Raw genomic sequence first — 24,422 nt, 5'->3', positions numbered from 1 at the left:
TCTGAAAGCCAGACTAGTAGATCCAAAGAACAAAGGTGATGAATGCAGGAAGGTACGTTAAAACCCCGTCCCCACAGAAACAAGATGAAGTATATGCACAAATGCGTTATATGATCATCCACACGAAACCAGTGTTTTGGGAGCTCGATTATGATCGTTTTTTTTTTAAACTTCATTCCAGAGTGAAAACATTCGAAAACGCTGCCCTTGTGGTTCTGTTTACAACACATAGGCGTCATTCCTGCGACGATAACGAGGTAGTCCCACTTGCTGCATAACGCTGCAGAAAATGTCAATTTTATTTCCCCTACTTCGTCAGTCCGCACTTGATCTCTTTTCATATTCCTGCCATTTGTTTTGTTTGCATACCAAAGGGGCTCTTATTCTCTGTTGTGTATACATTTATATACAGGCAGTCCTCATATTACGACATGAGGTAAACCATACGATGGTTCGATTTTACGACGCCCGTGCCTCTTCCTCATCCATTTCGTCCCCTTGCCTTTTTCGCCCTCCTCTCGTCCTTCTTAATCCACTTCTCAGCAGTAATGGGAAGTACAGCATCTTAGGTTTTCATTTGAATGTATTTTCGTTTTTTTATACAAAGTATTTTGACGTAAATTTCGACTTTAACGATGAAATCCAACATAGCCAAAATCCAGGTTACATTGCCAGTGGAGGAACGGAACTCGTTTGTAAAATGAGGACTCCCTGTACTACATAACTTTGTATGAAGACACGCATTACTTGAAGCAATTTCATATGTGCGGTAAACTTTTGAAAAAGAAAAAGAAATTGATCGGTTCCTTGTGTGTGTGGACTTGGCCGGTTTTGTTTTTGTCAGAGTCACCCATTATGAGACGAAGAACCAATCTGCTGCATCACTGGGAATTTGAAAGCGGAATCCAATGCTGTGATAAACTGTGGTCATAAATTCTGGAAGATGCATAAGAGAAGACAGTTGAGCTGCAGGTACGCACACACACAAATACTTAAGTCACATTACCTAACATCTGGTGAGTGTGTATTGAATGAACATAAGGACGTTCTTTGGACCATGAAAAGTGAAACGTGTGTGGTGAGAGGTATAGATAATAGATTTGCTGAAAATATGAGAAGAGGCAGTGTAGTGTATGCTTATTGTTTCCCCTCCCTATCTACAGTGCCGTAAATGTATTTATTATCTACTATGTGAAATCGACAGCATATTTTAGGGAGAACCGTTTGACCTTCAAAAGATTTTGTCAGCACTGGGGTGGGTGCGAGAATGTAAACAGGAAGAAGGTTTGCTGTATTGAACAGTGAATGAAAAAAACACTAATAAACAAAACGAGGAGCATATTAGAGAAGAATAACAACCTTTTGAACATGAGGGCCTTCTCAAGTGGGTTTTTCCTTGAAGGTAATAGGACCTGTCGTATTCCACACTCTCAAACACAGAGTGCGAGAACGTTCGGGACCCCTTACTTTTCAAGTAGCCTGTCAAAGCGGTTGATTGAAAACAGAAGGTGTTCTGAGATGCTGTTTGATTGGCGACACATGGTAAAAGAGCCCATTAGGAACGACAGAAGTGGATTTTCTGGCAAAGGCGCCTTTGATTCCTCAAACGCGTGTCTTGAAGGCATCTGCCCTGCATGAGGCATCAATCTCATGCTCATGCGAGTCACTAGGGAGTCGACAGAAGTTATCTGCAAACATATACCGATCTTTCAAGGATACACTCCTGAGAGTGGGTTAAGTAAATATAAAAATAAATACAATTCATAACCATGTGCGACCTAAGTCTTACATGTTGACCAGCTTTGAAATGCTAATTTCGTGTTTGAAGTTTCCTTGTGCAAAAAGAAAAGTAGCGCAATGAATGCAAATATTAGCGTTGGTTGTTGTTTTGATCTCATAATAATAATCTCTCCCAAAGAATTCAGACTTTTTCTGTGTAATATGTGAATAACTATGACTTAGGTAATTATATATATAATTAGTATTCCCCTCCCCCTTGGTGACAAGGGGTGGGGTTGGGAGAGGTGAGGCGGCTCTGGTACTGATCTGTTGTTTTGTGCTTGACAAATGAGAAAGTGCTCACTGATGATAGCATGAACGAGGCGATCAGGAATTTTTATAATGATCAAAACAAATATATAACGAATTAATATTTTAAAGGACAATGCGACGTCCCCTTTTATAATTTTTTTTTTTTAATACAAAAATATAAATGTGAGGGTGAAGCGTGGTTTGTCTATGTGTGCCCTGTGATTGAGGGTCTACCCCACCTGGGATACAGTAGCTCAACTTTGACTCTAGTGAGGTTATGCGGTGTTGAAAATGGAAGGATGTTTGTATTGCTTGGGAGAACTCATGTTTTTCTACTGCTTCAAAGTGAGGCATACTGGGTCCCTTGTGAGCCCACCGCTCGAGTTACCAAATGTGCTTCCTTGCCAGATAGTGTTCAATATCCAGTTCTGTCAATTACATTGACATTTCAGTTGTTTGACATCAAGTCCACATGCCCCTTTCTTCATCACTATCCTGCAGAATGACAGCATTGATGTTTATGGATTTATGAAAAAAAAATATTCCTGTTCAGTAAAGCGTCTCTGTATAAAATCTACATGGGAATAAATCCTGTAATCTCTCCTCAGTTTACACAGTAGAGTGGCTGAAAGCAATTACTCCTGACAAAGAAATCCCCCCACCACATCTCCCTCCTTGGCTTCTATACCAATCCCAATGCATTGCTTCGAGTTCATCCTCTGAACTTTCCAAAATGTCTTCCTCTATTCCCTTTTCCTCCCTGAGTGCAGGCTGTAACACCCCCAAGATATCATACACACAGGAGAGCCGATTGAAATAGCTGTCAAAAATTCTCAATGTCTTACACACGTACACACAAACCTCTTTGTTCTACCTGACCCCCACACTTCCCCTTTTGCCCTCAACTCAACACACAAGCCCACTCAGAGAAAGAGAGCGCCACATCAAGTTATCTCTTCTCAGTGGGATCCTCACAGGTGCTGAATGATGGCCGCATGGGAGGATGGGGAAGGTATGGGGGTGGTTTTAGTTGGGAAAATAGGCGGCGGGAAGAGTCAAATGGGATTAAATAGAAGATGAGTGGCTTTCTTTTTTTGACTAGCAGGAGGAGGTGGGGTACGGAGTCTACTACTGGTGATTATTAAACGATAGTGGGGGGGTGGTGGGATCCTGACATCTGTGGGCGACTACTCGGGGAGGTGGGGACGCTGGGGGATGGGGGCAAACATATGTTGCAGTCACAGCCGATGGAGGCGAGAGGCACTGATAGCCTTCAACCCGGTCCTGAAATGTTAATGGTGTGGCTCTGATGCATATTAAACACACATCGGCACATCTTTCTGACATTAATGCTAAATTTGAACTACGTGCTCCCGCATGCTTTAGATGTTTGTTTTGTATTGCTAATCACCCTGGTTTGGTTGTTTGTTGCAGTTTTTTTTTTTCATTATTGTTTCATTATTGTATATTGACTTTTGCTCTCGTTCTTCTGGTTACATATATGCCCCCAAACCAAACAATACATACTTTAAGTGAATGTAATTAGATTTTTTTTTTGTGTTTATTTGGTTTTTAAACAATAATCTGACTTTGATTGGGAATGTAACAGAGCAAGGATGATGAATTGTTTGCTTACCAGAAGCAACAATGCGGCAAGGTTACAGGATTTTACAAAAGACGTTGTTAGCTAAAGGGAACGTTTTTGGCTGGATAATAATTGCACGTGCTAATGGCTCCTTTTTTGTCTAATATTTTCCTCAATGTGAGTTTAAACACTAAACCCGGTACATTTTGAAAACACTTGTTTTTAATGAGTTAACATAATGCTGCATGGTACTTAAGTCATAAGGCATAATTCCTTTTTGTTGTTGGTGAGGCAGACCCTTTGCCGAAACGGACAGATGATGTAAATAAGATTTTAAAGAGGGTATGTAATGGTTTTCCATTTACATGTTTTACTCACCATAGGTTTATAATAGGGGCTTTGAAGTCAACACAAATGTAGACTTTTTCTTGTAAATTAATGACAAAAATCAGTTCACAAAACGTTTTCCCTTCCTCGACCGGATTAGCACTACAATATACTTTGCCAGTGCGGCTGTTAAGATGTTTTTTTTTCAGTATACTGATTATAATCACTCGAGTGGAAAGTGAACTCACACTCTGCTATGTATTTGTGATAACACACATGCATGGCAAGGAAAGATGTCAGAGTTAAAGGGGTGGACCAACAGTGCTGCACCTCCTTAGCTGCCATTTGCCATTTGTGTCTTAACTGTTATTGGTCAAATGATATGAAAATAACCCATATATCCTTTTGCCATTGCAAAGCTCACTGAACTCAGCTCCGCTACGTTGATGTCTAGCACAATATACTGATGCCACAGCTGCTCAATGTTGGATGAACTTAAACGTTTGTTTTTTTACTTCAAAGGCTCCACTTTATTGATGTCAATGTCTATTAATGTTGACTGATCATGTTAAGATGTGAGCCATTTCAGAGCCAGACACGTTGTTTTAAATTATACTTATTAGTAGAGTTTTACCATGGAAATCAAAACCCTAATTCAATACAAATCCTAAACTATCTGATGTCATCGGACTTGTCACCATGATTATGTGTTTCTGATTTAGCTACATCTTACGCAATATCTGTTTTTGCCTTTTTGAGAAGATACAGATGTTGTAGTTTAACACTAATGCATGTGGGATCTTCAGTCTTTCATGTGCTTTCGTGCTCTGACAGCGTGTATCTTTAATGGTGACAGTGTTTTGTTCTTCATGTCTCTTGGGACAGATAATGGGAAGCGCTCCCCTTCAGTGGCGAATGGGCCAGAGGAGGCTCTGTAAACATGAGGGAATGAAGATTAATCACACACTAGAGATGGTGCTCCCACTTTAATAATCGGTATTGATTACTGTCACCTTACATCTGCACCAACAGCTGCTGCGAGACGGGCCCGTCGCCCAAGGCTGGTCCACTTTACACATCCCCTGTTAAATCATTGTGTATTCAGTGGAGAACAGCTCGATTATTGTTAAAAAAAAAAAAAAAAAAAAAAAAAAAAAACACCAACGAATCCAATGTACTCACTCTTTGTGTAATTATAATTTTTATATTCCAAAAGAAGACTTGCTAAAATAGTCAAAAAGTGGGTGGCATAAAACGATAAAAGGTTGCAGAAGCAATAAAAATGTTTAGCCTTATTTCATTGTGTCTTGTGAGAAGGGATTTTATTTTTCCAGTATGTAACATCTCTTTTTGTGCCACTCACATCAATCAACTTCTCATGAACAATGTGTAAATAAAGTCCATATTCATTTTGGGTGTCCTGTTTACACTTACAATAAATAGATTCTAGAATTACAACACAGTAAATCCATCCATTATCGATACCGCTTGTCCTCACAATGGTCGCGGGGCGTGCTGTAGCCTATCCCAGCTGTCTTCGGGCAGTAGGCGGGGGACACCCTAAATTGGTTGCCAGCCAATCGCAGGGCATATAGAGACAAACATCCGCACTCACAATCACACCTAGGGGCAATTTAGAGAGTCCAATCAACTTACCATGCATATTTTTGGAATGTGGGAGGAAACCGGAGTACCCGTAGAAAACCCACGCAGGCACGGGGAGAACATGCAAACTCCACACAGGGAAGCCGGGGCCGGGATCGAAAGCACGACATCTGAACTGTGAGGCTGACGTGCTAACCAGTCGACCACCGTGCCGCCAACACAGTAAATAATGCACATAAATAGACTTTGGAAATGAAACACCAATATGCTTTTAAATGGGATTGTTTCCTATGCCAGTCTTGCTGTGAAGGGTGTGGCTATGGAAACATCCAAAAGATTCATTTTCTATAGTGCTTATCCTGTCCCGCGGTCGCAGGGAGCTAGAACTGATCCCAGATGACTTTGGGTGAAAGACAGACTGCACTGTGGATTGGTCGCCACTCAGTCACAGGGCACAGAGACAGATAAATTACCATTCACTCCGAACTGAACTCACGTAGCCGGCGCAAAATTCTGGCTAAACGTAGCCCAATGACCGTGGAACAATGGTGGTGCTAAATGTTAGCTTACCAATAGGATTGGGACAATTTCTAGGCTTGGCTGCTTAGTTAGTACATCTTGACTTGAGCTTGTCCAGTTTGCTTGCTTTTGTTTTCAAATTCTTTGATGCTGTCGGGTGCTAATTTCATGCCTATTTAAAGCCCATGACCTCCCGCTACTTTAGAAGCCAATTTCCTTTTGATCGACCCATCCAAGAAGCCTAGTAAAGGGGAGCCTTGATCTTGAACTCAATTTTGATCTTCATCTTTTAAATATACATTTACATAATGTTGCGACACTTTGCCGGCATTTTATTGCTCCCTTGGGGCAAATTTCTTTCCAAATATACGAAACTCTGTTTTCATGAAGATCGGCTACATGTACAATGTGTGAATAAGAAGTGTATCATGCCTTTAGGGCACAAATCTAAACATCAAAACAACACCGCCAATTGGTGTAGCCATAGTGATGTAAAATGAAAAACAACAAAATCCAATAATATCTGAACTCTGACCCTGAGGCTGATGTGTGGTGGTGGTGGTGAGATGGCTGTTGCACAGACAGCTCACAGTGGGTAATGAGAAAAGAGAAACTGTGATGTTATTCTGAATGAGAACACGCAGTGTTGTGACCCCAGGATGACCTCTCTCCATCTTGGGAGCCAGGGGCAGGGCAACTGGGTGAGTTTGAGTCTTTTGGGGACTGTTTGATTGGCGTGTGCACGCTGTCGATATGAGCACGTACAAGAAAGCTGACGTGCAATATACTGCAACTGTAGCGGAGAAGTCCAAGATTGATGTCAAAAGAGAATAAAATGCTGTAAATTGCAAATGTAGGAGGTAGGATACAAAGTTGGGTATCACTTGTTATATTGTTAGGATTCCTACTTATTTTCTCATACCGGCGCTGTCATGTGAAAAACACTAATGTCCATTTTTTTTCAATTTTTCTTTACGTGAATGGTGTTTGCGCATGACAGACATCGCATTAACGTGAAAATTCCTTTTTTTGCAAAATTGGACATGCGTGTTTTTCACAGGACATCCACGGTATAATGCCTCTCTTAAAAGAAATGTGCATTTGTCAATGTGTGCCATGTAAAATGCTTTGTTGCCTTTGCCAAACAGATACCGGTACATACAATATAATCAACTCCATGTTCTCGACTGCTTGCCTACATTAGGGTCTTTGTGTGAGCTGGAGCCGGGTCTACCTGGAACTGGTCACCATCACCAACCAATCGCAAAGCGTATATAGATAAAGGCGGTGTCCTTGCAAACTCCCCGCACATTTGCCAGAGTAGAGATTCAAATCTGGAAGTTCTCAAATATGCCTCAGGTCGGATCAAAAGTCAGAGAATAGAAATGTGTTCTACGAGTATAATTGTAATAATGAAGCTTAACTTGAATTCATATGTACCAATACACCTCTGTATTGGTACAAACGGCAGTAATACCTATTCTAGTAATATCAATGGCTGGAGCGCACTCTTATTGTTGCACTTGGCAACAGGGAGCTCTGGACTTTGTCCATTGGACTAATTACACGGTCATCATGTAGCCACCTGTAAGTACACACTTGTTCTATTTAAAAACTATTCAAAGAGATCAACCTCTCCCATAATCATGTGGCCAAACAACAGATCGATAGAGGCATTTATTTACAATGACTTTTCAAGGAGAATTCACTCATGCATTATTGGGAGCATACAGGCTTTGGAGAGCCAAAAGTAAGATGGGATGTTAATTGTTAGGTGGTAATGATGAGGATGATGATCCGAAAAAAAAAAAATCAATGTTTACATTCATTCGTTTCAGCAGCACATCAATGTGCTCGTATTCACCGAATAACATTCCTCTCGTTATGAGGGGATCATGTAAGCATACATGAACGCTGTCATTTTCTAAAAGGTATACGGATAAAAAATGATTTGTGTCATATGTTTATTTTAAATATCAAGGCGCCAAAGCCCCACAACCCACGTTTACCCTCCTGTCACAATGAGTCGTCACCGTCATGAAAGATGCTTCTTTCCCATTTTAACTATCCGAGGGCACATATAATGATGGAGTTTAGCAGACATATAACAAACCCTTCTATTATTTGTGTCATACTTTTGAGGTCAGCGTTTCAGACAGCATTAGCTCATCTATTTGGGCTCAGCGGTGTGTAATACTGATTATTTGATGTCAAAACTGAAATCCAACAGTAATTGTGAGTGTCTCATTCATTTCATGTACACTTGCAAATTAATCTAAAAAAGGACTCCTTGGGCTGTCTTATTTACCCCCGCGCATATGTCAAACATTAATGCTATGAGGTGAGTTTTTTTTTTTAATGTGTCATGTTGGGATCATGGGCATTGTTCAGTCAACATTAACATGATAAAAAGTTTTAGTGTCCTCGCTCAGTTCAAGAACAAGCTAACCTTTCTTAGAAGGGTGAGGATTAGTATTGAAACCCCTCTTTGCACAAAGTGATCCAGTGATAGATAAGAGTGATCGCATAGGATCACTTTGGCTGACTAATCCCCCTTCACATGGGTCTTATAATAATTTTCGGCAGGCAATCAGCAATTGTCAATGGATTATCCTTTGAGAGTAACCTTGCCAACTGTATTAATCTATTACGAGTCACCCTTGTGTAATTTCATATTAAAGTGGGTGACAATTCATTAGGTGGGTGCGGCAGCTTCGGAGTGCTCAATGTACTGCAATTAAAGCCCGTAGTGGAGGGCTCTGACCCTGGAATGACTGCACAGTCACAGTGACCAGGGCAGCTAATGGAAGTAGAGGACTGAGGGGACAAGATGGCTGTCATACTCTCACCAAAGGGCTTGACCACACTGACAGGTGAGGACAGGCCTCTTGTAATTATTTAGTGAGGACACCAACCGGAACATTAGGACAGACAAAGGGAAATGGTGATCGGATATGAGAGTGGTCTCAGAAAAAAGAAAAAAAAAGTTGTTTTTTAAGTGGATGTTCCTTTGTGATTGGTAGTTTATTGGAGTGGGTGACATTCAACATGAGCACAACGTGGAAGGCAAGATAAATGAAGGCAATATACGTTTTACAGCCCAATAAGATGAAGACATTGCACCACCTTAATGCGATAATTTATCTTTAAGCATAGCAATAATCCACCAAGCCAACATTTCATGGGTTGTTTTATGTGAAGTGCAAGCTATAATTTCAACAGCGAAACAGCCTTTGATAGGATTCCCCCATCACCTGTTTTCTCAGCTGTTACAAAAAAATGAAGTTAGATTTTGTTTGGAAAATGGACAAAACTTACAGATGACTTTTTAAGACTACGTTTGGCTGGTGAACAACAAAAATTAATGACCCGAACATCACAATTCTTAAGTTGCCACGATGTCAGAGTTTCAGCCACATCTGTTTTGATCGCGTCATAATGTTATGTTGATTTAATGTGCTGACATCTCCTGTGAGAGAATATCAGTGGAGCCAGAAATAGGCAGGGACACAGATGCACAGTGCATTCAATTTGATGTTTGTTTGTTTTTTTTTAATCCGACTTCAGTTACACTTCATTTTGTGACTTACACAGTACTCCATGTCAACTTCAACTTGTATTGAATTCCAGTCCACTGTCAGAAAAAATATATTGTTGAATGAGGAATTGTGCAATGTGCTGATTGTTAAGAACAATAATGCATCAAAAACTTTGAGCCGAGGCACACCACCAAACAAAAAATGTCACAAAAAGTATGAATATCTCAATTTGCACATAAAATGACTTTGTGTGAAATCTCTTCCTGTTTTATTGAAGAAACAAAGCTGATATACTTGCAGGAATCTATGACTAATTCTGTTTGAATGTCAACAGGTTTGTTGTATTTTATTTTGCCTGTCACTAAACATTGCTGATATAGATTTACACTATGTTACATTTGCAATTATCAAATGATATCATTATGACAAATTAAGTCCAATTGGATATTTTCCGTCTTCGCCACGCGACACACTATGTGGTGCCAAGACTTCCTGGTTGCAAATGATTGAAGTCGATTAATAACATCTGGTCTTTTTAAAGCCAGTCAAGCAAAAAGTGAACCATAATTTTCCTAAAACATTTTTTTTAATCAGTGCCAACTACTTCAGAACATCAGTTCAGTCATCAGTCATATTTAAGGTTTGAATATTCAAGTCCCCTCTCAAAAAGTAAACAATGTCGCTTTTTTTTTGTCCTTATAGTTAAATAAACCTGAGAGACTAAAGATGTGCATAAATCAATTAATTATTTAATCAAGAATTCGGTTGTTTTAGCGGAATGGATTAACTGCAGACAGAGGCCCTTGAGGCAAAACTGTGTGAAGTAGTTGGAGACCAGCAGAGGCATCATTGATTCTTATGTCAACTAGTTTGTGTCTAACAAAGAACAACTGATCAGTTACTGAAGGAATTTGATCAACATCCACACAGACCTCCACCCTGGTTTAACTTCTCCAGGCAGCATTAGTCTACTCAATAACATTTGTCGATCAAGGACATTTTGTTAGATCGCCACCCCTATATCATCTATTTGGAGAATACATCAGCAATGATAGCGGTTGCTTCAACATGTTAAGTTTCCAGAAAAGTTTCCTTATACTCAAGCGGGTACCCACTGGCAGGGACATGTCTCACCACCTTAGGGGGTGTTGAATCTCACAGGTTAAACATAGAGCGACAAGCGTGGGCTGCCACCCCACCTGTTATTCCTTGTCACACCAGACACGCTGTATCAGAGTCAGACACATAACAGACATATGACAAGGGTACAGACGGTAAAAACACTCATGTTTATACAGACAGGAAGAAAATATAGAGAGCTGGAAACAAACTATACTTTTTTTTTCCTTTGGATGGGAAGCAAGCCAAAGTATACCTTCGCTGTCTGACAGCTATCATGGGCATTGCTGGCATATGCTCAGGGGAAAGAATATTGTTTATTTAATGTTGAGAAGCCATTGCATTATATTCCCTTTTGTATTTTCCTGACTTTTAGAATACAAACCAATTGCTGCTTGTTCATTGTCATGATGCATGACTGGACCATTTTGTCTCTTACATCTGTGTAAAGTTACAGTTACTAAAGTTTGTAAAGCCATATTTTTCCCGTGGTTCAGTTTTTTGGCGGTAAACTGATTGGGTGAGTATTTCTATTAGGGGTAATTGTCGGTAGCACCAATCACATAAATGATGTAACTCTATATTGCAGTCATTGTGACTCCTACAGAATGGTATTGGCGAGTATCTCAACACCACTGAAGAAAAAAGAAAAAAAAAAAAAATATATATATATATATATATATATATATATATATATATATATATATATATATAGAGGCTACATTTTGGAACTTGATTGTTTTCCATCTCTCCCCGCTACAACACACCTGATTGAAATGATCAGTAGCTGATCATTTCAATCAGGTGTGTTGCAGCGGGGAGAGATGGGAAGCATGCAGGATAGGTGCCCTTAAGGACCGGACTTGGTGACCCCTGCTGTAGATGTTTTTTTTTGTTTTTTGTTTTTTACAAACACAAACTTTTTCAGTTTTTGTCACTGACAAGCCTGCCCAAATGCACATTGAATATGACAAATATTCTTTGTCATATTCTTATGAGTTACTCAGATGCAAGCCAGCCACTGAATGGGTTTGCAGAGACATATGTTCTCTCACTTACTTATGTTTATATAGTCTAACATAACTGAATGAGAGGAAATCTGGACTGAAGTTACGTTTCATCAATTTTCCCGAACAGTTAAATCACAGCAAAGAATGCAGTTAAGTCTGTCATACTTAGCATCATGTGAGACAGACGAGTCGAGACAGGGAGTGAGTGACGCCAGATCCAATGAAACACTGTCTCTGGTGATTCAAAGCTTTGCTTGGTCCAAACTGGGAGTCATGTGGAGGGGTTTACGGGTAGCTGCTGCATAGCTAAGCTTTCGCTGCTGATCTGTTAAACAGGAACAAGACTGCCACTTGGGTGACAGTGAGCCTAGGATTAAGAAAATGGATTTGGGTGCTGGTGAAGCATCGCCAAATGGTGAGAATTAAGGCAAAACAGTGAGCAGTCAGGCTCATCAAGGTGTGAGAAATTTTGCGAGGCCTGAAAAGAGTCCACTGCTGGATACTTGAAAGTTTATCTTGGATGCTGCTCCAGCAGCGGCCAATGAAAGAAAATCTCAACAGTATGAATATGCTGCATTTGAAGCCTTTAGAGGTAGTCATGGATTTACGACCTTTGCAATTTATGAGTTTTTGACTTTGTCTGTGGTTACATCTAGTCTTTTGCATGTTTGCCCCAATCTGAATGTTGAAACTCTTCAAGGTTTCGGATGAGATCTGATGAGGACAGGCGGTATAAACAATGGATGCGTGTTTTTTGGGCATTTTTGTGAGTCTGCAATATTATTATTTTTTAATTCAAGTGTCTTCCATTTCAAACCAGGCCTACCAAATGCCATTTTTACCTACTTTATAATTGCTCGAGTTAGTAAATCAGTTGACATTTGAGTATATAATGATGTCACATGCAATGATTTGGACATGCAAACGAGCACGTCTTTTAATATCTAATTTGCCTCTTTACTAAACCAAGAGTGTGAGTTAATACCTGCAGGCATGCAGCAGAGTAATTTATACTAGTGCCAGAAAAAAAAAATGTGTCAGAGAATTAATTAAGGAATTAAGGTGCAGATAGCAGTGGTTCCAATGCCTTGGAGAGACAGAAGAAATAACAAAATAGATTGGAGCCATTTTGCACAACTTTCCAGCATAATGGCAATGTTTGACGCAAGGAAAACCGCTCCCTTTTATATAGGTCAATTCCATTCGTTCCATCTTCCTTCGCTTTTATTTCCAACTTCAGTGCCTTCAGTAGAGTTTCAATTGTGTGTGTGTATGCATGGGGGTGTGTTTGCGTGTGCGTGGGGGTGAGTGTGTGTGTGTAGATGTACACTCCTTGATCTCAAACTGATTGCTGGGGCTTTACTGCAGTGACGAAGGGTGACAATGGCTGTCGTGGTTGTCAGATGGCTCAGCCTGCAGCATATCAAGCTGTGGTTTACAGCACGACTTTTGACATGCTCAATCGGCCATTAAAGACAAATCACTGTCAGTGCTACATTGCGACTGACAATCAGTCATCAGAGGGAGGAGCATCATAGATGCCTTTGAACAGAAGGTTATAGTAAGTCAGATGCAGGTGATTTCAGGTACATATTGTGCTGTATAAATATTCTGCCCTTCTTTTCTGGTCTGAAAGACATCTGGGTGTGGCTTCCTTGGCATGACAGATGCATCATCTCACAAACCCACCTGCAGACGAAGGAACGGAAATGAGGGATTTCCTGTATATCGTTGTATGTTGTGTGATGCAGCTAGAGAGACAAATTAGTTTATTAAATGAAGAGCTAGCCGAAAGTTGACAAAGAAATCCTGAAGCGGTGGCATGCACTGGCTTATCAGCAATTCCCTTCGCTATGTGACTCCAGGTATTACAGTAATTAGCAGATAAACAAAAGCATGGTGAATCAAGTTTGCGTTGTTTGTGAGACATTTCTATCAGGAGAGGGTGATGAAAAATGAACCAGAGCAGAGAATTTAAATTAAATTATGTGATCAAAATTATGCGTGGACACCAGTAGGAATTTGTTTGCCTTGGGAAGCTTTTTTAATTAGGTGCCTCCAGTGCGAAGGTGAGAGACCACTCGCTGTCCTAATGAATGGAAACCTGTGATTCGTAGTTATTTGGAGATGGCCTAACATTTGCGGTTGATGTAGGCCACAGCTCGGAGACTTCAGAGAGAGAGAGCACTTTTTGATTTGCTTGAGGTGAATTTGTCAAGAGAACAAATGAACAATACATATAATATATATAATGAAAATTAACGATAAGCCAGGTCCAGAGCCCAAGTTCGAGAGAGTTTTCAGGACTTCAAACAAAACAATTACTTTCCCATAACAACCTCAACAAAATTACGCTAAAGTAGAAATAACGCAATGAAGGTCGCAAAATTCCGAAACCATGCATGCAAGGCTGATGTAAGAGCCTGAAACAACCCTGAAATGAATACCTTCAAACACCAGGAGCTGAGGTGTGAGATTGAGCTGTGCTCTGTCTACAATGGAACATTAAAGTTATCATGTAACACTGCACGCAGGGACTTGCTCCTCATAAAACATCCAGCGGAGCTTTCCGAACAGCTCTGGCTTTCACAGCAGGTCAAGTATATATCGGCAGAGAGGGGCCTTTGAAATTGTGCGTTTACTGTTTCAATTAAGGAACCATACTGTGGACTGTAAGTGATAATGAAGACAAACAGCATATTTGTACGGATAAAAAGTAAAGAAACGTAATCATGAGAATAAAACTAAAGCGCTCTGTCACTCATATCACAAGGCTCATAAAAGTTAATTCCAGGGTCAACAAGCAGCTGGTGGAGAAAGAAGGATGAGCTAAGGTGACTGAGAGGGGTTGCTGGAACACAGTAGAAAAGAGACTAGCCTTAATCCCCTAAACTTCCTCCTGAAGGCAGCACTTATTTCCCCCCTAAATTCCGGATTTATCCTTTTCCTGGGGAGGGGATGTTATCAGATGATGCTTTCTTCTCCCCCTATCCCCTTTTCCTATCCCTTCTCTACGATGCATCTGCCAGGTGTGATAAGGCAGACAAACTTTTACCTTTTACAGGGCTATTAAAACCATTTTCCCCTGCAGTTTTGAAATGATTATCGCCTTAGGCCCACAGTTCCAGGTTAGCTGATAGCTCACCTCCATCTGGCCATATCTTTGTGACTCTTTGAGGTTCGAGTCTGGCTGGGTGGTTGAAGATTATATGCATTTACTAAACAGCTTGAATACGAGGGGGGAAAACAGCAAGGGATGGGGATGACGAGGGGAAGAATTGAAGAGCGCTGGGCATCCACAATGCTGTGGTGGATGATAAGGGATACGGTGACAGCTCTTCCACTTTCTGTCTGAGGCTTGGATTGACTTAATGCGGGACACATTGTCAGCTAAAGGCCAACTGCATTCATTCTTTAGCTTTTATTTAGCCTTTTTATATATTTTGCATTAGTATGAAATATCCCAAAGGGGTCAATATACAGAGCATATATATATATTAGCAACTTTCTTACATAATCTGACAGCTTCAGTTGTTCTTTTGGAAGTAAAAGATATATATATATTAACATTTCATTTAATTGCTCTTGGGGAATTCTCTCACGGGCTGACCTCTGCGACTTTACAGCATAATTACTAAGACTGTGTCAGCCAGATACATCCCGGAAGGTCAGTGACCTTGCAATCAGCATCAAGAATTAAACAGATGATAAAACAGGCTTTACAATATCCTAATGATGAGTTACCAGACCATGGAACCTGCAAATTAATTTTTAATGTAAACCTTTACAACAAGTCATGTGGGAAGAAGTGAGCATGTGGTTAATAAGACCAACTGGGAGGCATAAAGGTTACTAGAAATGAAGAAAAAACATCTGTTGAAAATGCTTAGCGTTGAAGCCAGTAAGAATTACAGGTAAAATGTTAGTGTACATGGTTTGTGCAAAATTTCTTGTTTCTTTGACATTTGAGATGCAAAATGTTGCTTTTTTTGACACTTCTAATGGACTCTCACGTGTACATTTAAGTCATTTGATGATATACAGTATTTATGATCAAGATTTGATACTATGAAAAGCATCATAAAAATAGTATTGATTGTATATTAACGTGAAGATAAAAACAATACAAGGCCTTTTATTTGTGCTGTGAAAATATTTGTTGCTCAGGATGTTCAGTGCTGTTTTCGTCTGACCTTGCAGCAGTTCGCCTCTTTGTTATTCTAGACGACAACATGGCAAAACACCTTTGACTCGAGAAGCTTCCTTAACGAAAGCATGCTGCCAGAAGTGATTGCAACAACTTGGGCATGTCGTCAAGAGCCTGCCCAGTGCCTCGCAATGTGGTGTTTAATGAGCTATATTTAGGTCTTCTCTAAAGTGATCCCTGTCCCCGATTGCAGACCCCAAACACCTCTGGAAGAATCATTTAAACACTCACTCAATACTCATATACTCTCTGGCTATGGCAATGAATTGAAAACAAAGCAGGGATGGGCATAGTCGATTATTTGATTAATTCAAATTTTGTCGACTATGTTTAGTTGATGATTGTTGGTTAGTTTTTTCTTGATGCATTGAAGTTCAAATGGAGTGCACTCCTTGGCTGCAGTAGCAGAGATGCGGTTGACTGGTTGACGAAACTCCTCTGGGCAGTGGGAGGAAGTCGGTGTACTCATGCTGGCATGGAGGGGAACATGCCAACTTCACACAGGAAGGCCAGAGACCAGATTCAAAACAGCAACCTCAGAACTGTGTGAAGGATGTGATAACCACTCCTCCACCGTGCCGCTTCAAATCTTATCATTTTAAATCGTAATACTCAGTATTAAGCGTTGATAGGAGAGCTCTGTGTTTTATTTTAGGGCTTTTTTTTCCCATATACATTTTCTTTTTTTTTTTTGTATTGAACAAAAAACAAAATTACGCCCGCATACCTAAAATTGCTCTGCAGGGAGATACAAGTTTCTTATGAGCAAGACCTTTCAATAATGGACTTCACTATTAATCATCCACCCTGTCGCTGCTTCATAGCTATTTTCTATTTCATTTAGTTGCCCTTCGTATTGCCAGAGAGCCCCTCCACACCGCCCCCCCATCTCAAATAACTCGCTTCCTTCCTTTCTTATAATATGACATTATTGGCAAACACATCTCGACCCTGACTGTGAATGCCTCGAATGCATGAAGTCCATCAACAATTAAACGCCAGTGTGACACAGAACTGCTCGGTCGCCAAGAGCTGATGGTTGCGTTGATACAATTATTTCATTTTGAGGAACAGATGCAATTGGATTAGGAGCACGGCTCTCATGAAAATGGGAGAAATCAATGGTACAGCCTAATGTTGGCTCTGACTCAGTTTTCCAGAGGACCATTTATGTATATCCTTTTGGACAGGAAATAAAACATAGCCAATTAGCGGTAATGCAGGTGGATCTTTGTTCATTATCACAGATGTAATGTTTAGTAGCACAGTGGATATTAAAAAAAAAGTACTCAGATGCCGGGTTTTTGTAAGATATTAAGAAAAATATATAATTTCAGAACTTTGTCCACATGAATGCATCCTATAATCTGTATGTCTTGATTAAAAAAAATATAAATAAGCATTCTAATACATTTCACTTACATTACAGCACTCTTTTTCTCTTACATTACAGCACTCACTCAATCTTTTTGGGTAGAAGTCTATCAGTGTGGCCTAGTGAGTAAAAGATATTTCTTTGAATCATTAGCTAGACCTCTACTTGGAAGCTTTGAGGCAAAGTCGTCAAACTGACCATGCTTGAGATGACCAGTGCTAAAATCTACAATTACATGGTGGCAGTCATCATAGCTTGGCTGCGCTTTTAGCTGAATGTGTGTCAACAAGTCTTGGTCATAACTTATTTATAGTGTTTACTCTGGCTCTTCCCCAAACGAGAAAACGAGAAAGAGAAATGGGAGGGAGGGCGTGGGTTGATTCAGAGGCCCAAACCTCTACAGGGGCCCTGTAACAAACCATGATTTTACATATTTATGGAGTCAGAGGTGTTGCTGCACTGTTGTCGCCCCAGAGTTTGAGTCAAGCTACGGTCATTTGTCAGTTGCATCTGCTGTTAGGTCATGCACGCTGTGTTGCCATCAACATGTCTTTTTCACGCTCACCCTTACTGAATGCATTATAGTTCAACAAATACATCCCGTTTACTAGCTAAACGCATATTTATGCAGACAGATCCAATGCCGCTGTGCTATCAAATTTAGGTTACCACCCCAGACTCATCAATCACACATTTTTCATGTGCACATGGTTAATAATTCCCTGTGATTCCACAGTCTGATGCCCAGAATGCAGATTTCCCTTGGAAAAAAAAAACACAACAAAATTACTTGAAATGACAGATGAAGGGCACATTCCAAAAATACAAGACAGATTTTAAAGGAGCATCCATTTAATGCATTGCTTAACGTTAAACAATGGTAGTCTGTTTTATTTCAACATTTCAAAACATTTGTCATCAGATTGTTTTTTTTTTTTTTTATATATATATATATATATATATTTTTTTTTAATCACCGTCCAAAAGAACTGAATACCATCTGGAATGAATGGGTTTCCTTTGAACTTTTCATACAATTTTATTTGTGAACGTCTGACGTGAAATCATTCTTTACTTAGATCAGGGATGGGCAGCGTGTGCACTCTGAGATGCCACTGGATTAATAAAAAATTTATATTTTATATATATATATATATATATATATATATATATATATATACACACACACACGTTTGCATTTAGTGATACCTTTTAGCCACCATCACAACGGGGTTGTGTACTTATGGATGTTATTCCCAGAATTAAAGACAAATAACTGTTTTTCTAATTACCCCGATGTCCACACCCTGTACTACACACTGCTAATAAGTATTTGAAAATGAAAAAGGCATGCTAGTTAATGGTCACCTGCAATTTCTTGTCAGCTGCTGTTGCCGTGGTGAAGCAACTCCTGCTGGGAGAAAAAGCATGACGCATTATCAGTCCACCTAGCTTTCAGAGATTTCAGCAACACACCGAGCTCAATGGGTTCCCATTAGGGCACTGGTGGCTGTGGCAGAGGCTTGGTGGGGGGCGGGGGGACACTTTATACAGCTCTCAAGAAAGTGTAGCCACCTTTCCATCTGTAGAGTATGGCATGTCTCTCATGCCAATTAAAAGGCTGAGAAAAATAGCACAGCCCCCGGGCTTAGTTTTGCACAATAACATTTGCATAAAGGGAAACCATCTGTTTTGCAACCTTTAATTCTTTTTGACTGTTACTTCTGTTGGCTCTAAATTTCCACGCTGTTAATTTTATTGTGGGCAAGACAACTGGTCAGAATAAAAAAAAGGTTCTGATTCTTATTTAAATACAGAATAGCCAAAGCCACAATGTATTTTGGAACAGTGTTTTACAGTTGTGAATATAATCATTATAAAACATTGGATAAAGTCTGCCTCTGCAAATTACAGTACCGATGTTAATATTGGTTCAGGGAAAATTACCTGCAAGTAAACAATAGTTATTTGAGCTGACTGCATTATTTTAAGATACAGTATGTATGTATATTATGCATTAGAATTCACATGCATTACTAGAGTAGGCCCTATTAGCATTTTGATTATATCCTGGGTTGTAATAAGAATAGTGTCTCTCTCAATGTCGTCACCTCTCGGGGCACCTCAGTGGTCTATAATAACTTGCAGACTGGTCTATATACCTGTAATGTTATGTTAGCACTAGCACTGCTAACCTTACTTTTCAAAGTTGTGCGCAGCACTTGTGAACATTTTGCAATAAAATGACCCACATCCTGCCCTATAATACTGTAATCAAGTTGAAGTTGATTTAAAAATGGATATTCAACAGCCTGATAACTACCAGTATGATCGGCTAGAAATGCGACTCAAAATGTATGGTGGTGCCAGAAAAATAACTTGCCATGGCTGACAGGTAGCATCGCTGAATTTCATTTGAAGAAGACCTTAATTGAAACATAGAGTATGTTTCAATTAAGGTCATAAATGTATGCTAACATTTGCTAATATGTTTTGTATCTCACGCCAGACTCACGAACCTCACTGCACGTCACTATTCAAAACATCTGGTTGACATGTGGGAATAGAGCTCAAAAGTTCTCCTGGCTTGTTCTACAAACCTTTTGAGTTGACTTTTTCATTTGGATTAGATCAAATCAGCCTTATTGCCTTCAGGACATTGCCAGACCTTTGGAACTCAGGGTTTGGTGCCAATTTAGTTGCAGTTTGGTCCTTGTCTCGAGCAGATCACCCGAAGCTCACATCATTGCGCACATTGCGCATCCTGCTGCAAGCTGCATGGCTGATTACACAGGCTCACCTAATTATGAGCGCCCATCTTGTGGTGCGGTGAATAAAGACGAGGACCCATCTTTCCCTCCAAGGCAATCAAGCTGACAGCCGTATTGGTGACTGCTGCCACTGCAAAGCTTGTTTAGAGATTTTTTTTTCACCCATTTTTTTTTTTAAATCACAACAAAGGCTCTAGTTAAGCTCTTTATTCCAGAGGAGGCACACTTGGAAATAGCTGGCGGTTGTCATCACCACATTTCCAGATCTGCAATCAGTTTATTTTATCCTTTATAATGCCTCCCTGACTTTGGCTTATATTTGACTTCCCTGCAGTAAATTTCCAGTCATATGCTTAACATCACATCTCGCATTTTACATTACATGTCATAATTATTGGACACAGCTTGATATTGCTGCATTAAATGATTATAGGAATGATATAACTTTTTTTCCCGAAGAAAACTAACTTTTTCTGTATTTGAAGCACTCACAATGATATGAATGAGTCTATCCAGGGTTTGAATTAATACAATGCAAAATAGTGTGGTTTCGGAGAAACTGAATTTTCTCCTAAGCCAGCGGGACGACTGTTAGTAGGGTTTTGAAAATAAAAACTATGTGGTTGGTGGAAAAATGTGCATTGCCACACATAGAAATCCCCCGATACCATGCAAACATGTTCCTTAAGGGCATTGGAATTTGTAGGGATGAAATGTCCAATGACATAACATGGAATTGTCTTTGTATCTATATATATTATGTATAATATATACTGTGCACAGTATATATATATATATATATATATATATATATATATATATATATATATATATATATATATATATATATATATATATATAAATAAATGATAAAGATTATCATTCCAAAATGTGAATGCCTCGAAATAATGCCTCTGGTAGTCTTTCAGTTAAAGACACCGTTTACTTATTGTTTAATTCAGCAGCATAAAATTAGATGCACTACATGGTCCCCTGCAACACAATTATAATATTGACAATTAGTTGTGGCCAGGAAACAAGTATGCATATCATTTGGGTGCCACTTCATTATGTGAATGACTTATCAGCTGGCCTGTTGGGAGCAATTCCATTGGTTTTTTTCCCCTTCTTCTTTCGCTCGAGGGAATGATGGGGGATGAAAGTGCAAACACACAGCAAAATAGCAAGAGACTGCTGCTATGCTAAAAAGTCAATAAAAGCAACAGCATGGAAGGGAAAAGTGATTAGCAGTAAAACTAATAGATTGTGAAATATTGTGCTAAAATGCCATCTCATTTGCTTCCTTTTCAGTTGGAGATTAGATGTTTTAAGAGTTCCGCTAATGTAATTTGGTATAAAAGCCAAGTTAATTTCTAATGGTTTTTAAGGTCTGTTCTTATCCATTCTATATCTTAGGACTGTGGTGTATTCTTGTTTTTAAGGCGGTCCTGTGTGGAAATAATGTGAAATGTTTAATAACCCGCACGAATATCAAAATGGATCATCTTCGTCCACAATGTTATGAACTGCTGATTTTATCCGAGCCCACTCTCCAAATGCAGATCTCGTTGAATCACCCTGTGATCGCCTCCTTTCTCCTTATCTCCCAGAGCTTTTCTTTTCGTGAAACGCACAGGAGACGATGCTTCACTGCGCACAGTGATAACGGGAAAAATAAATGGAAGGGGACGAGTTTACCTTCGATTTATTATGCCAGCATGAGGGCATTCCAATTGATGTCTTGCCTGAGACTGGATATGGTGGGCATATGGGACACCCTCCTCTGCAATGCAATATTCAAAGAGATCTTACATAATTCATTTTTATATCCTCTGTTTTTGGTGGAGCCAGCCTCAAAGTGTCACTGGCAGGCCCTTTTAATTTGACAAGCCTGTGAAGCTGGTGCACAAAATCTTGACTGCTTGGCTTCTCAACTTTCTCGCGGGACGGGTTGATATTGGGATAATAATGAGACTCTCGTTTCAAAAGAATAGATGAATTAATAACCAGTCATCTGTCGGGAAGGAGCAGTTCAAAGGGCGTCATATTCCCCCGCCTCACGTGGCTGTACATTTAAACGAGAGTTAGCGTGATTCATTCACGTCATACACGGTAAATAAACATATGCTTTTGATGTCTGAATACAAATATTAAACAACCTTCTGGAATTGAGCAAAAGGTCAAATAGGAGTTAATATTTAGCTGATTCAAAAGTAGACTGTGTACCAAGGTCAGTTGGAAATGTCAGTTTGTGGCCAATCAACATACAGTAGAACTACGAAGGTTTGATATAGACTTATCTACAGACATCGTAATCCATAATTATCATCTTTTTATCGTATAAATCTCAAATACCGTACCTATTTTGTGGTTGCTTGTCACACCAGTCTTATTTAATGATGATGCAGTCCCACTTTATTGTTTCCTATCCATCATTTAGATTGGACCCTGGTGGACCCCTGTCACATCCTCCAATATTCTTAACAATGGCCAATCTTACATGCAAATTGCCGCATAGAATAAAACTGTTCCGTTTTATTTCTGGAGCCGCTCTCCGCTCTATCTGAGTAAATGTCATCCGTGCACAGCGCACCGTTTGTTCTTCAGTTGTTTGCCAGTGAGCTCCATTGTCCTACTAAAGGAAATCCATGCACCGTGGCCGTGTTGGCCACAATACTGATAATGATGTTTTGCAGATTTGCTATTCCTTTTGATTATCTTTTTACTAGCTCGAGTGTGCTAGTTATCGTTTTCATTCCAAACATGCTTTCTCTTCTTTGTGCACCCCCCACACACATCCATGTTTTCTAGGTCACGTTGCAATAAATCACTTGTAACTGGAGCACATATATTTTCCATTCACCAGACTTTTCAATCATTCATCTCCTTCACAGACCATCTTAAAAAACACAACAAAATTACACCCTGTGTTTGTTAGCCGACACCCACCTGGAACTAGTTTACTTCTCAAGTTGTCCAAAATGAAATGGTCAGGGCCCAAATAGAATGTATGAGAAAAATGTGTGCAGCCAACTCATTTGGACCACCTGTATTTATTCCAGCACCCCAAGACAGCTGGGTCTCGAGACACGAGAAGCCATTAGCAAATTATTTAACCCTTCTATTCCCTCATGCCATGTACGTTCATTAGGCCAGGTTTCACTCAGTTCAGGTACAGTTCAGTTCAGCTCTCCTTGACATGGTTTGGAGCGGCAGACTCTGCTTTGGTCTGTGATATGTCAATAGATGTTTCGACCACAGAAATGTATGTGAGCAAAGGAATGCAACAAAGAAAAATGAGACGGCCAACAATAGGGCATTTCAAGTCTGTGTGAAGTGGATTCCTAAATTTGGTTTCTGAATACATTCTGACTACACAAAAGGCACTTTGCATTACAGGTTATCATTTAACAACCCGAAGTGTCTGGCATGGTGCCACTGCACTTTATGTACCTTTATATGCAAGCAATTGAAATGTATTTTTTCAGTGAATTTCATTGATTTAGTCATTTTTTATTCATCTTATAAAGCCACTTTACTAATATACACTTGTAGTAAGCAAACAATATGCTGAAAATAAACTGCCCACAGGAAGCATGATGGCGTTATTCACAATAAGCCTTCTTTGAGTCCTTTCTAAATGCATAGATTCACTCTCAACCACATTCATCCTGCATTCTTATTGTTCACTTATTGTACTCGGCGAATGGATCTTGTTGATACTGCCGAATTCATATTCAACACCATGCTTGAGTAGCTAGTGGCTGTAATTAAAATGGGTGTTGAATTACATGTTGGATTGAAGCTCAGTAATTACTTGGACTGTTTAATTCTGTCTTTCAGTATGCTACAGAGTTTGTATTACTAGACAAATGCAATGGCAGCTGAAATATTCCTCTCCATCTCTCCTCTGCCTTTGTTTAAAATGTCCCCAGTTCCATATCAATGCCTGCTATTGAAACCTACGGACTGCCACACAGAGAGGATGGAAAAAAACATTTTCAATGTGGTGTGTGACAGTTATCTTTTTGACAACCCTGACAATTCTACTGAATTTGTGACTATGTAACCTTGTCCTAATGATGTTTTCTTTGCTAGGTTCTTAAACGTCCATGGCAGGCATGTGCTATGTGCAAATTGATGCAAAAAGGCCTCTGACAGGGTCTGACGGGAACAAAGAGGTTTTTTAAAAAAGATGACCCAATGATCTTGAGTCATACTTTGGCGGTGTAACATTGTTCTACCAAGTTGAATGAAAGGTCACGTTGGTAGGTTTATTGTGTGTGTATACAGTATAATCCTACACACATGGTTGAATATCCACGGGTGAAAAG

The 24,422-nt window shown here is 39.7% G+C and overlaps 1 protein-coding gene across 2 annotated transcripts in view; it reads left to right on the top strand.

Moving 5' to 3' along the window:
• The window catches only part of LOC147127483 (partitioning defective 3 homolog), a 271,216-nt gene that overhangs the window by 217,258 nt on the left and 29,536 nt on the right, over positions 1-24,422 (top strand). Inside the window, exon 24 of one of the 2 annotated variants that reach the window (XR_015084281.1) lies at positions 845-972. The exons of the other annotated variant lie outside the window; for it this stretch is intronic. The gene's annotated coding sequence lies outside the window, so the exon portion shown is untranslated. The remainder of the gene's footprint in view (positions 1-844; positions 973-24,422) is intronic. 2 annotated transcript variants of the gene reach the window in all.

This window comes from Filicampus tigris, chromosome 21, assembly GCF_054856515.1.
Source record: "Filicampus tigris isolate MCC_2025a chromosome 21, RoL_Ftig_1.0, whole genome shotgun sequence".
Taxonomy (NCBI): domain Eukaryota; kingdom Metazoa; phylum Chordata; class Actinopteri; order Syngnathiformes; family Syngnathidae; genus Filicampus; species Filicampus tigris.
This window is presented reverse-complemented; position numbering and strand designations above follow the sequence as displayed.